The 14,499-nt window shown below is 35.5% G+C and overlaps 1 non-coding gene across 1 annotated transcript; it reads left to right on the forward strand.

Annotated features, from left to right (window-relative positions):
* The first annotated feature begins 4,457 nt into the window (after positions 1-4,457).
* Positions 4,458-4,564, forward strand: LOC131234164 (small nucleolar RNA R71). Its single transcript, XR_009165572.1, has one exon. It is a non-coding gene; the product is annotated as a small nucleolar RNA R71 (small nucleolar RNA).
* Positions 4,565-14,499: the final 9,935 nt, after the last annotated feature.

A 14,499-nucleotide genomic window follows, 5' to 3' on the forward strand; every position in this document is an offset into this window, starting at 1 on the left:
AATCCTTCCTATCTGGGCTTATAGTTTTTTCTAAAATGTGTTTGATTTCCCGATTAAAAATCTCAGCTTGCCCACTCGTTTGTGGGTGGTATGAGGTGCTCACTTTATGCTTGATGCCATAGTTATTCATCAAAGCCTCAAATGTCTTATTGCAAAAGTGAGACCCGCCATCACTAATGATGGCCTTTGGAGTTCCAAATCTAGAAAAAATGTTTTCCTTGAGGAATCGTATGACCACTTTATTGTCATTGGTCCTACTTGGAACTGCCTCAATCCATTTTGAAACATAGTCCACACCAACCAATATATAAAGAAATCCAAAAGAAGATAGAAATGGGCCCATAAAATCAATACCCCAATAATAAAAAATCTCCAATGGTAAAATTGGAGATAAAAACATCATGTTACGCCGGGACAGTCTTCCCAACCTTTGACATCTATCACAAGCAACACAGAAAGCATGCGTCTTTAAACATGGTGGGTCAGTAAAAACCACACTGTAGGATTTTTATTTTTTACAGTGGTTTTCTTAGCAGAAAAATGGCCACCACATGCTTCCATGTGACAAAAGAAAATAACATTCTGAACTTCATCCTCTGGGACACAACGTCTAAAAATCTGATCAACCCTATATTTATATAAATACAGGTCATCCCAGAAGAAGTTCCTAACCTCAGTTTCAAAACGCTTCCTATGTTGTGACTTCCAATGATGTGACATTTTTTCCGTTATAAGATAGTTCACCATATCCGCATACCAAGGCAATTTGGAGATCGCAAATAATTGTTCATCAGGGAAAGTGTCCTGGATATACATCTCTTCAGTGGAATTATCTAACACCAATTTAGAAAGGTGATCGGCCACTACGTTTTCTACTCCTTTCTTATCTTTTATCTCTAAGTCAAATTTTTGGAGCATGAGGATCCATCTCAAAAGTCTCGGCTTTGCATCCTTCTTAGATAGCAAATATTTCAAAGCTGAGTGGTCCGTGAAAATGACCACTTTGGATCCCAGCAAGTAGGACCTAAACTTATCCAAAGCAAAAACTACTGCAAGTAACTCTTTTTCAGTTATTGAGTAGTTCACTTGGGTTGGGTTTAGAGTTCTACTCGCATAATGAATAACGTAGGGCCGTTTATCTTTCTTTTGGCCCAAAACAGCCCTTATGGCATAATCACTTACATCGTACATTAGTTCAAAAGGAAGTGTCCAATCTGGTGGATGCATGATAAGTGCAGTGGTAAGAGATGATTTAATTTTATTAAAAGTACTTGCACACTCATCTGTCCACTTACATGGAACATCCTTTTGAAGAAGGTTAGTCAAGGGTCTAGTAATGACACTAAAGTCTTAGATGAATCTTTTATAAAAACCAGCATGCCCTATAAGTGATCTAATATCTTTAACAGTTCGGGGGATAGGTAGATTAAGTATAATGTCGAGTTTTGAGCGATCTACCTCGATTCTATTTTTGGAGATAACATGGCCCAAAACAATTCCCTTTTGAACCATGAAATGACATTTCTCCCAATTTATGACAAAGTGTTTTTCTTTACACCTAGACAAGATAAGAGATAAATTGTTAAAACATTTCTCAAAACTACTCCCAAATACAGAGAAGTCATCCATGAAAACCTCAAGAAACTTCTCAACCATATTTGAAAAAATACTTAACATACACCGTTGGAAAGTTGCTGGGGCATTACACAATCCAAATGGCATTCGTTTGAAAGCAAACGTGCCAATTGGACAAGTGAAAGTGGTTTTTTCTTGGTCTTCCAGGGCTATCTCTATTTGGTTATATATAGAATATCCATCTAGAAAACTATAAAAGGAGTGACCTGCTATCCTCTCTAAAACTTGATCAATGAATGGTAGAGGGAAATGGTCATTCTTTGTGACCTGATTCAATTTTCTATAGTCAATGCAAATACACCAACCAGTTGTGACATGTGTTGGTATGAGTTTATTATTAGAATTCTACACAATAGTTATTCCAGATTTCTTTAGGACTACTTCAGTTGGACTCACCCAGACACTATCGGATATTGGGTAGATGATTCCCACATCCAATAATTTAATCACTTCATTTTTTACAACTTCCATCATGTTTGGATTGAGACGCCTTTGAGGTTGTCTAATCGGTTTGGCGTCATCATCGAGGTGGATCCGATGGGTGCATATAGAAGGGCTTATACTCTTGATGTCAGAAATGGTCCAGCCCAAGGCTCCTTTGTGGTTCCTTATAACTTTCAACAATTTAATCTCTTGATCTTTGTCTAAAAATGAAGAGATTACCACAGGATAAGTTTTATTTTCACATAAGTATACATACTTAAGCTCATTTGGTAGTGGTTTTAAATCAAACTTTGGAACATTAGTTGGTGATGGCAGAGGTCGTAAGTCCTTGATAGATAGGATTTGAGTGCGCGGTCTCCATTGGTACATACTAATGTCCTGGGTGGTAGTGCTCTCATTATCATCAGAAATTTCAGCAAGCACTTTTTCTAAATCATAATTTTTCAAGTCCCCAATTATTTGAATCAATTCCTCAGTCAGACTAGGTTCCAATTCCTATTCTTCTATCAAGCAGTTCATGAAATTCAGCTCATGGATCTCATTATTATCAATGGGCTGCTTACATATATTAAAAATATTTAGCTCTCGAGTCATGTTACCAAAAGACAAGTTCATCATTCCATTCCTGCAATTTATAATTGCATTTGAAGTTGCTAGGAATGGGCGACCTAAAATGATGGGAACTTGAGCGCTAGCATTTACACATGGTTCAGTGTCTAGTACAATAAAATCTACGGGGAAGTAGAATTTCTCCACCTGGACTAGCACGTCCTCTAAAATTCCCCTTGGTACCTTAATAGAACGGTCAGCGAGTTGGAGCGTAATCGTGGTTGGTTTAAGCTCACCTAACCCCATTTGTTTGTAAACTGAACAAGGTATTAAGTTGATACTTGCACCCAAATCTAGTAAAGCATGCTTAATTTGAAAATTCCCAATAATACAAGGAATAGTGGGACTTCCCGAGTCTTTGTATTTGGGTACAACCCTTTGTTGAATGATAGCGCTCACTTTCTCAGTAAGGAAGGCCTTTTTGTGCACATTTAATTTCCTCTTTACAGTGCACAAGTCCTTGAGATATTTAGCATATGATGGAATTTATCTAATGACATCAAGCAGAAGAATATTAACAGTAACCTTTTGGAGCATATCCAACACCTCTTGATATTTCATAGGGATAGTTGGATTCCGAAGTTTAGATGGTAAGGGAACTGAAGGCTCATATGACTTAGTCTCTTTATCCTTTTGTTGTTGCGGCTCTTGAACCATAGCCGGTTCATCATTTTCTTGAGATAGTGGCTCATCCTCCGGTATTTCTACTGGTTGAATTATCTTGTAATCGACCTCTTTTCCACTTCTCAAGGTAATGATGGCCTTAGCTTGTTCATAATGTAGCTCACTTGGATTTGAGTCTCCAATGAAATGTGTATTTCTAGGGTTTGGTACAGGTTGAGAAGGAAGGGTGTCTTTTTCCCTAGCATTTAGTTGAGTCTCAATCCTAGCCACAACTGTCTTTAATTCTTGATTTGATTGGATTAGAGACTGATTCATTTGAGCTTGAGAGTTCATGAATGTGGTCAATGCATCCTCCACAGATGATCGCTTTGGTGGGGGCACATATGGTACATTGTTAGGTGCCCCAAAGAAGTTATTTTGTGGAGGCATTTGAGGTGCATTAGGCACATTAATTTGTGGTCCATTCGTCTAACTAAGATTAGGATGGTTACGCCAATTTGGATTGTACGTGTTTCCCATTGGTTGTATAACTGATCTTTGGTAATTATTTATAGCATTTGCTTGATCATGCTCATGCGTGATATTTTGTACAACTGAGATTATTGGACAATCCTTTGTGTCATGGTCTGTACTACCACAAATGCTACAAAAATTACCTAAGGAAGTGTTTGCTTTAACCATATCAACCTTCATAATTTCCAAGGCTTCGACCTTTCTAGCTAATGCAGCGAATTTTGCATTAAGGTCGTCTTCCTCTCTTAGGACATACATTCTCGCTCTATCTAGGAATGAGTCTAGTTTGGTCTGATTTAGCAGAGACATCCCATGTCTACGTATTCTCTGCTAAGTCTTATTATGATCTTTGTCAAGAAAGGTTCCACTATACATCATCTCTATGAACTGACGGGTATCCATGGTGAGCCCCTTTCGGAAAGCTTCCCACTTTCTCTCTAGGAATGAGTCTAGTTTGGTCTGATTTAGCAGAGACATCCCATGTCTGTGTATTCTCTGCTAACATATCTAAAAAATCCCAAGCCTCATTATGATCTTTGTCAAGAAAGGTTCCACCACACATCATCTCTATGAACTGACGGGTATCCATGGTGAGCCCCTTTCGGAAAGCATCAATCATGTGCCATGGTTCATAACCATGATGTGGACAAGTAATTAGAATGTCTTTAAAACGCTCCCAAACTTGAAAAAATAGTTCATTCCCCTTTTGGGAGAATGCCATGATTTCTTGTTTTAGTGCATTTGTTTGGTACTCGGGAAAAAACTTTTTCAAAAACTCTCTACTTAAGGCTTGCCATGAAGTGATGGTATTAGGTTTTAGAGAGTTGAGCCATGCTTTGGCCCGATCCTTTAGAGAAAATGAGAATAACCTAAGCTTAAGTACATCCCTATTGCCATTATTTACTTATAATGTTGCAATTACTTCCTTAAAGTCCTTGAGGTGCAAGTAGAGGCTTTTAGAATCCAAGCCATGAAATTTAGGAATTAATTGAATCACACCTGGTTTAAAATTAATGTTCCCTATGTGAGCAGGGAACACTATGCAAGATGGAAAAGTTGATCTCTTAGGGTGTAAATGTTCACGTAAAGTCCGTGGTTGGTTTAACACATTCCTATGAACTTCATTTTTATCCTCAAGAGGAGGATTATGTTGATTTTCTCTATTTTGATTTATAGTTGGATCTAGCAGATTTGGATTTGAATTATCAACGGGGTTTGTCATGGAATCCAAGTGATGTTAAGTGCCTCTTCTAAGTGAATGATCAAGGCTTGAAACTAGTCCCCCTTCAGAGAGAGTCGATTGTTTTAATCCCTACTCCAACGGGACATAAACCATCCATACCACACAACAAATACCACTAATAGCAAGTATGATACTTAAAATAAAAATAAAAACTTAACCAACAACCTAGGTAGTAGGGCCAACCCTGAGGGTTCAGTCCACAAAGTAAAATAAATCAACAACTTAGGTGGCAGAGCTGACCATGAGGGTTCAGTCCACAAAGCAAAATAAATCAACAACCCAGGTGGCAGGGCCGACCATGAGGGTTCAATCCACAAAGCAAGATAAATCAACAACCCAGGTGGTAGGGCCAACCATGAGGGTTCAGTCCACAAAAAAAATAATAAATAAATAAATAAATAAATAAATAAAAGTAAAACTAATGCTGAAATTAAACTATGCTAATCTGGAAAATAGATTCAGCGGATGATCTTTGTGATCAAACAGCAACTGTAAGACAACCATAACACATGGGTGATAAAATCCCAAGCAGGGCAACCTTATGTCATAGTTAGTGCTTGAAAGACCCAACTGAATTTATTTTCAAAGAAAAAGAAAAGAGAAGAAAAAAAAAAAAAGTCTACAGAAAATCTGGAGGGTTTAGAAGAAAACTTACCTTAGCTATCTTGCACAGATCTGATCTATCTCAGTCTCTCCCCGGTAACGGCGCCAAAAACTTAATTGCTTGCCTCCAAGTGAAGAGGTTCGTAAGTAGTATCTCGTGAATACAGGGTCGATCCCACAGGGAGATGAATTGTGAGAAAGAAAAAAATCAAATGCATAACAAACTAAGTAATAAAAATTAATCTGATGATTTGATTTTGAGATTTTTAAATGGATGTAATTCAACTGAATAAAATAACACCTAAGCTTCAAAGTTTCACACATAGGTTAATGTTCCAAAATCATGATGACTTGGATAACACTAGGATCTGAGCACTATGGTCAGCCTAATCGGAAACTAAAATAGTTTAAATATTTTAATAAATGATATAAAAGATTAGAAAATGATGGATTTGCACCATTGGCATATATTCTCAAGCGCCAGTGATTTTAAGTATTCAATATCTATAGGATAATGAATATCAAAGAAATATAATAGGTTGAGAACATCTCCTATCTAGGAAATCTGATTGATCTAGGGTAAACCTATCCATCAATGTGGATCTCATATGATAGAAACATATGGATCTTACAAGAGGATAAAAAACAAAACCTAAATAATAAATAACATGTATACACCATTCTTCTCATCATTAAAACAATCAATCATCATAACTTAAAGAAATATTAAACCCATGTGCTTCCCTTCTAGCTTGGGCTAACATAATTAAATTGCAGAAATAAAAAGCAACAAGAAATAAAGAAAAAATTGCAAATAGAAAAGATTTAAAAAAAACAACTTACAAAGCTTTAATAAAACTAAAAACTCTTTAAAAACCCTAAATTTTGCTTTGGGATGTCTTGAATAATGTTTAGGAATGTCCTAGGAAGCCCTATTTATAAGTAGGGAACTCCAATTTTCGTATAAAGTTGAAAAATGCTAAAAACCGTCTAAAATATACGTATTTTTTCAAAATTTACTTATCGCTGCATAGTTCGTTTAAAACAGACTTTCTGCTGCGTAGTTTTCCAAAATAAACTTCACAACTTTAAAATATACTTTTTCAGGACGATTTCAGGATTCTTCACTTCAAATCTTCGATTCTCTTCATTCCTCACTTGGTTTTCTTGGATCTTTAACATGTGAATTCTTCAATCTTTGTCTCCTAAGATCCATCCCTTGCCTTGGTGATTTTTTAGCATCAAATTCTTACTTTTTAGCACCATTTTTCAATCCAAGCTCTTAAATTCACCTTGCAACACATACATGAGTAAAATAAAATATTAAGATGATTTATGTTCATAAAACCAAGATATAAATGAGGAAAATTATGCAATATTTGAGTCTCAACACACCCCTCAACCAGCATTTTGCTAGTCCCGAGCAAAATAAGTGAAGAAAAATAAAAATAAGAATAAAAATTAATTTTAAAAATAAAATTAAAATGAAAAAATTCTAACTACACCACTTTCGCAGGTAATCTCGATTGCATTTAGCATATGCAACAAGCCTTTAAACCCCTAGGTTTTTCCTAGTAGACGAGTTATAGTCTCGTGAGGGTTTCCAGAAATGTTACCCACAAACATTGAAAAAATGAAAAATAGTTCAACACTTAGAAATTTATACAATTATGCCTTCATTCATCATATGAATTCCAAAGCAAAATAATACTTACCCTAAGTTTGAAGTTAGTTAGAATCTCAATTTCCTAATTCATTAAATTCTTGAGTTTAGAGACCTAATTAAAATTTAGAATAGTCATAATCCAATATCCTTATGTGCTCCGTGACACTAGTCTAATTTTGAGAAATATGCATGTTCTCTATCCTAACTCTTTTCAATCATTCCAAGAATATGAAATCTTTAGTTATCTCATTTTCTTTATGTCATTTCTTTTGTTATCATCATATCCTCATTATTATAGACCACCCTTAGATGAAGATTCCCATCGGGTTTGCTTCATAACATAAGGTATCATACTTGTAATGGTAACAGTAATGGATACTTAAGTATCCTTACTCCGGATTACTGACACGATTATTATGCTGATTGTATTCATACTTTATAATAAAATTTTCTTTTTCTATCATTTTTTCTTCAATATTCTCTCTTTTAAGCATATATCAATGGTACTAGTTCATTCATCCTTGTTTGAATCAAAATTTGTTATTCTAGTTCACATATCATATTCCTCACTTAGTTAGCTAGGGTGTATTGTGAATTCAGTACATCAAATTACAACTTACTTTAAACTTGATTAGATAATTGAACTCAAGTCTATAATTTTCAGTTTTCAGAATTCTGACTACTATCAACCTAGACTAAGTATTAACTTTGCCTTTGGAATTCACAAAATATCATGTTCACATTCTTGTATATAAAAATATTATTTTGAAAATGTTGAATTTTTTTTTCCATAAACCTAAAAAAACAAAGAAAAAAAACTTAAACCTAACTGAAACCTAAAAATAATAAAAATAATAATAAAATAAACTGAAACCTAAAAAAAAAAAAACCTTCACATGGATAATTATCCACACCCCCAACCTAAAATCTACATTGTCCTCAATGTAATGATAATGTAATGCAGAGAACAATAAAAATAAAAGAAAGGGTGGATAGTACCTGCCATGAAAAACTCACCAGCTATGTGACACTAAAAAAATTGAATATGATACAAATCCTACACAAATGCTCCGTCAGACTAGGAGCATCAATCTGAATATTCTGGCTCATGAAGAGGGACGGACTTCTCTCCTAAATGAAAGTTTTCTATACAAGGCTTCAATCTCTAACCATTAACCTTGTAAACATTGCCATTACGTGGATTCTCAATTTCAATAGCCCCATGAGTATAAACACTCTTCACAATGAAGGGTCCTGTCCATCTTGATCTTAACTTTTCCGAAAAGAACTGGAGACTAGAATTGTACAATAGGACCTTTTGCTGAGGTTTAAAATTCTTCCTCAGGATATTTTTATCATGAAAAGCTTTGATCTTCTCTTTGTAGATTTTATAATTTTCATAGGAGTCTCTCCTCAGCTCCTCTAATTCATTCAACTCTAATTTCCTTTGTCCACTTGCTTGATCCATATCAAAGTTTAATTTTTTTAGTGCCCAGTAGGATATATGTTCCAATTCCACTAGCAAGTGACAAGCCTTCCCATACACCAATCTATATAGAGACATTCCAATCGGGGTCTTATAAGCAGTCCTATAAGCCCATAAAGTGTCGGATAGTCTGAGGGACCAATCCTTCCTATCTGGCCTTATAGTTTTCTCTAAAATGTGTTTGATTTCCCGATTAGAAATCTCAGCTTGCCCACTCGTTTGTGGGTGGTATGAGGTACTCACTTTATGCTTGATGCCATATTTATTTATCAAAGCCTCAAATGTCCTATTGCAAAAGTGAGACCCGTTATCACTAATGATGGCCTTTGGAGTTCCAAATCTAGAAAAAATACTTTCCTTGAGGAATCGTATAACCACTTTGTTGTCATTGGTCTTACTTGGAATTGCCTCAATCCACTTTGAAACATAGTCTATACCAACCAATATATAAAGAAATCCAAAAGAATATAGAAATGGGCCCATAAAATCAATACCCCAATAATAAAAAATCTCCAATGGTAAAATTGGAGATAAAAGCATCATGTTACGCCGGGACACTCTTCCCAACCTTTAACATCTATCACAAGCAACATAAAAAGCATGTGTCTTTAAACATGGTGGGCCAGTAAAAACCACACTACAGGATTTTTGCAGTGGGTTTCTTAGCAGAAAAATGGCCACCACATGCTTCCATGTGACGAAAGGAAATAACACTCTGAACTTCATCCTCTGGAACACAACGTCTAAAAATCTGATCAGCACCATATTTATATAAATACGGGTTATCCCAGAAGAAGTTCCTAACCTCGGTTTCAAAATGCTTCCTATCTTGTGACTTCCAATGATGTGGCATTTTTTTCGTTACAAGATAGTTCACTATATCGGCATACTAAGGCAATTTGGAGATCGCAAATAATTGTTCATCAGGGAAAGTGTCCTAGATATGCATCTCCTCAGTGGAATCATTTAACACCAATATAGAAAGGTGATCGGCCACTACGTTTTCTACTTCTTTCTTATCTTTTATCTCTAAGTCAAATTCTTGGAGCATGAGGATCCATCTCAAAAGTCTCGGCTTTGCATCCTTCTTAGATAGCAAATATTTCAAAGCTGAGTGGTCCGTGAAAATGACCACTTTGGATCCCAGCAAGTAGGACCTAAACTTATCCAAAGCAAAAACTACTGCAAGTAACTCTTTTTCAGTTGTTGAGTAGTTCACTTGGGCTTAGAGTTCTACTCGTATAATGAATAACGTAGGGCCGTTTATCTTTCTTTTGGCCCAAAACAACCCCTATGGCATAATCACTTGCATCGCACATTAGTTCAAAAGGAAATGTCCAATCTGGTGGACGCATGATAAGTGCAGTGGTAAGGAATAATTTAATTTTATTAAAAGCATTTGCACACTCATCTGTCCACTTAAATAGAACATCCTTTTGAAGAAGGTTTGTCAAGGGTCTAGTAATGACACTAAAGTCTTTGATGAATCTTCTATAAAAACCAGCATGTCCTATAAGTGATCTAATATCTTTAACAGTTCGGGGGATAGGTAGATTAGCTATAATGTCAAGTTTTAAGCGATCTACCTCGATTCCATTTTTGGAGATAACATGGCCCAAAACAATTCTCTTTTGAACTATGTAATGACATTTCTCCCAATTTAAGACAAGGTGTTTCTCTTCACACCTAGACAAGACAAGAGATAAATTGTTGAGGCATTCCTCGAAACTACTCCCAAATATAGAGAAGTCGTCCATGAAAACCTCAATAAACTTCCTAACCATATTTGAACAAATACTTAACATACACCGTTGGAAAGTTGCCGGGGCGTTACACAATCCAAATGGCATCCGTTTGAAAGCAAATGTGCCAAATGGACAAGTGAACGTGATTTTCTCTTGGTCTTCCAGGGCTATCTCTATTTGGTTATATACAGAATATCCATTTCAAAAACTATAAAAGAAGTGACCTGTTATCCTCTCTAAAACTTGATCAATGAATGGTAGAGAGAAATTGTTATTATTTGTGACCTGGTTCAATTTTTTATAGTCAATGCAAACACGCTAACCAGTGATGACACGTGTTGGTATGAGTTCATTATTAGAATTCTACACAATAGTTATTCCAGATTTCTTTAGGACTACTTGAGTTGGACTCACTTAGACACTATCGGATATTGGGTAGATGATTCCCACATCCAATAATTTAATCACCTTATTTTTTACAACTTCCATTATGTTTGGATTGAGACGCCTTTGATGTTGTCTAATTGGTTTGACATCATCATTGAGGTGGATTTGATGGGTGCATATGGAAAGGCTTATACCCTTGATGTCAGAAATTAATCTGATGATTTGATTTTGGGATTTTTGAATGGATGTAATTCAACTGAATAAAATAACACCCAAGCTTCAAAGTTCCACACATAGGTTAATGTTCCAAAATCATGATGACTTGGATAACACGACTAGGATCTGAGCACTATGGTCAGCATAATCGGAAAATAAAATAGTTCAAATATTTTAAAAAATGATATAAAAGATTAGAAAATGATGGATTTGCACCTTTGACATATATTCTCAAGCGCCAGTGATTTTAAGTATTCAATATCTATAAGATAATGAATATCAAAGAAATATAATGGGTTAAGAACATCTCCTATTTAGGAAATCTGATTGATCTAGGGTAAGCCTATCTATCAATGTGGATCTCATATGATGGAAACATATGGATCTCACAAGAGGATAAAAAACAAAACCTAAATAATAGATAACATGCATACACCATTCTTCTCATCATTAAAACAATCAATCATCATAACCTAAAGAAATATTAAACCCATGTGCTTCCCTTCTAGCTTGGGCTAGAGGGAACTTAGAAAAACATAATTAAATTACAGAAATAAAAAGCAACAAGAAATAAAGAAAAAATTGTAAATAAAAAATATCTTAAAAAAACAACAGACAAAGCTTTAATAAAACTAAAAACTTTTTAAAAACCCTAAATTTTGCTTTGGAATGCCTTGAATAATGTTTAGGAATGCCCTAGGAAGCCTTATTTATAAGTAGGGAACTTCAATTTTCGTATAAAGTTGAAAAACCATAGAAACCGTCTAAAATATACGTATTTTTTCAAAATAGACTTCTTGCTGCATAGTTCGTTTAAAACAGACTTCCTACTGCATAGTTTCTCAAAATAAACTTCATAGTTTTAGAATACACTTTTTCAGGACGATTTCAGGATTCTTCACTTCAAATCTTCGTTTCTCTTCATTCCTCACTTAGTTTTCTTGGATCTTTAATATGTGAATTCTTCAATCTTGGTCTCCTAAGATTCATCTCTTGCCTTGGTGATTTTTTAGCATCAAATTCTTACTTTTTAGCACCATTTTTCAATCCAAGCTCTTAAATTCACCTTGCAACACATACATGAGTAAAATAAAATATTAAGATGATTTATGTTTATAAAACCAAGATATAAATGAGGAAAATTATGCAATATTTGAGTCTCAACACCCACCAGAGGGACTGTGCAGAGAATCTAAGCATTAAGCTATTTGGGTTCCATCCCGTGATTATGACCTCTAACATTGGCGACAGTTCACCTACAATGCGTTGCATGGAATGGGTGCATAACATACAAACTGTTGGATGAGTTGTTGAGAGCAGTGTTCGAAATATCCATATCGTGACATGTATCACACTAAAAAAGACACAAATATATATATCGCTAGAGATACATTGTTTGTATCAGAAAATTTATCGCACTTTTAGAGAAATATAGGGAAACATTGAGAAAATGATTGGATTTTTTAATGAAACTTTCAGAATTATTTAAAAAAACTTTAATACATAGTTTTAAATTATAACATCTTAAAAAGGAAATGCACATAATAGGTTACGTTTATATAGGGGCTTAAGTTATGCAACTATATTCAAATTGGATGCATGACATTTAGAGTGTATGTATGTGATTATCATTTCATCAAAGACTTATAAATACTTTGAAATTAGTTTCAATTGACAACTGGCTCAAGTGAAATTTTGAAAAAAATAATAATATTTTCATAAATTTTTTTTATTGAAAATAATTTTTATTTTTTGAAAATTGACAAAGACTTAACAAATCAGTCGATCAACCCTCATACATACTTAATTTCATGTTTGGAATGCAACATTGCAAGCAATTTAGGAGAAATTGAGGAAATTTATTTATTTATTTTTTCAGTTTTTCCCAATTCGAACTACCTATACTCAAATTTCAAAATTAGATTATATGTTATGAAATGCTCCTAAATACTTCAAAATTAGTCTCAATTGGCAGTTGGTTGAGTGAAAAAAAAAATATATGTAGAACATGAAGAACCAATGGATATTGAAATAAAAGTTAACTCCACAAATCTTTTAATTTAAAACATGAATAATCAATGGATTTGTAATCAAAAGAAAATGAATCGGAAATTGAAAATGCACACCAGATCGAACATGTGAGATATATCGACACTATCCGTGTGTTTGTATTACACAGTTGTGATACAAGATATATCTTGGTATATATCGGCTGATATCGTTGATATTTGAAACATTGGTTGAGAGTACTCAAATCTTTCGAGCATGGCCATCGAAATAGACTCCTTGGGTTGGCTTGGCCCGGCCTGCTTGACTTATCACAGTAAGGCTCAAGGCCTGAGCCTAGCATGGTCCTAGCACAGTAGCCCCAAGCCTGTGAGGCTGGGGTTTTGGTTGGGCCAGGACCACACCTGGCCCGGTAACTGATTAAATCCTTGCTTTTTTTTCCCACCGTGAATGCTCCTAATCCCTTCCTTGATCAGGTGGGCCGCAGATGCCTAATTAAATTGCATTTAGAAAAAAGAAAACCAAGGTGAATATACAAGGTGCATGTGTTGACTAACTGAAACGGCATGGACACCCAGATCCATAGCTCAAGTGGTACACTGAGCGAAAGATACCTCGTTTCAACACTGAGGTCCTGGTATCGATTCCCTAGTGGGGTTGGCTAACAGTGAAGTGTGAACTGACAGTGGGTGTACTAACAACCTAACAAAAAAAAAAAAAAACTGAAACGGCATGGACCCCAACATGTAGCCATGAAGTCAAGGCAAGCTCGGGCGTGCTAAAATGACCTAAGTCGGCCTGAAAATTTGTCAGCCTGTACATGCCAGGGTCAAGCCCAATCCAAGCTTGGCGGGCTTTCCAGGCCCAGCCCATTGTCACACCTATTTCCTGGAATTCGGCCCCAAGAATTTCAAAAAAAAAACAAAAAACAATCATGCTAACATGTCAATGGAATGACTGGGCCGAACAAAAGGATGGGCGACATTGTGAAAATCGGGCGAGTCCACACATTGGTGGCAGAACTTGATGTCCGGTTAGGATCAATCATACACGGTAAGCCCACCTATGCATAGGTTTTTAATGGTTGACGTTCAATCCTCACTCTTTCTTGTGATGTGGTCCACTTTAGATTTGGATCTGTCTCATGTTTTCACTTCTCCCCTAAAATGAGATGGAAAAACTGATGAAAGGAGTGGATATAACACATACATCACGGTCGGCCCCACATAGCTTATGTCTGCAAGTAATCCTTCCAGTCCAGTCGCCTACGATTGATTTTTAATCAACTCAGTTTGCCTGACGCCGACCATAGTCAGGTTTT

Source organism: Magnolia sinica, chromosome 18 (genome assembly GCF_029962835.1).
Source record: "Magnolia sinica isolate HGM2019 chromosome 18, MsV1, whole genome shotgun sequence".
Classification (NCBI taxonomy): Eukaryota; Viridiplantae; Streptophyta; class Magnoliopsida; order Magnoliales; family Magnoliaceae; genus Magnolia; species Magnolia sinica.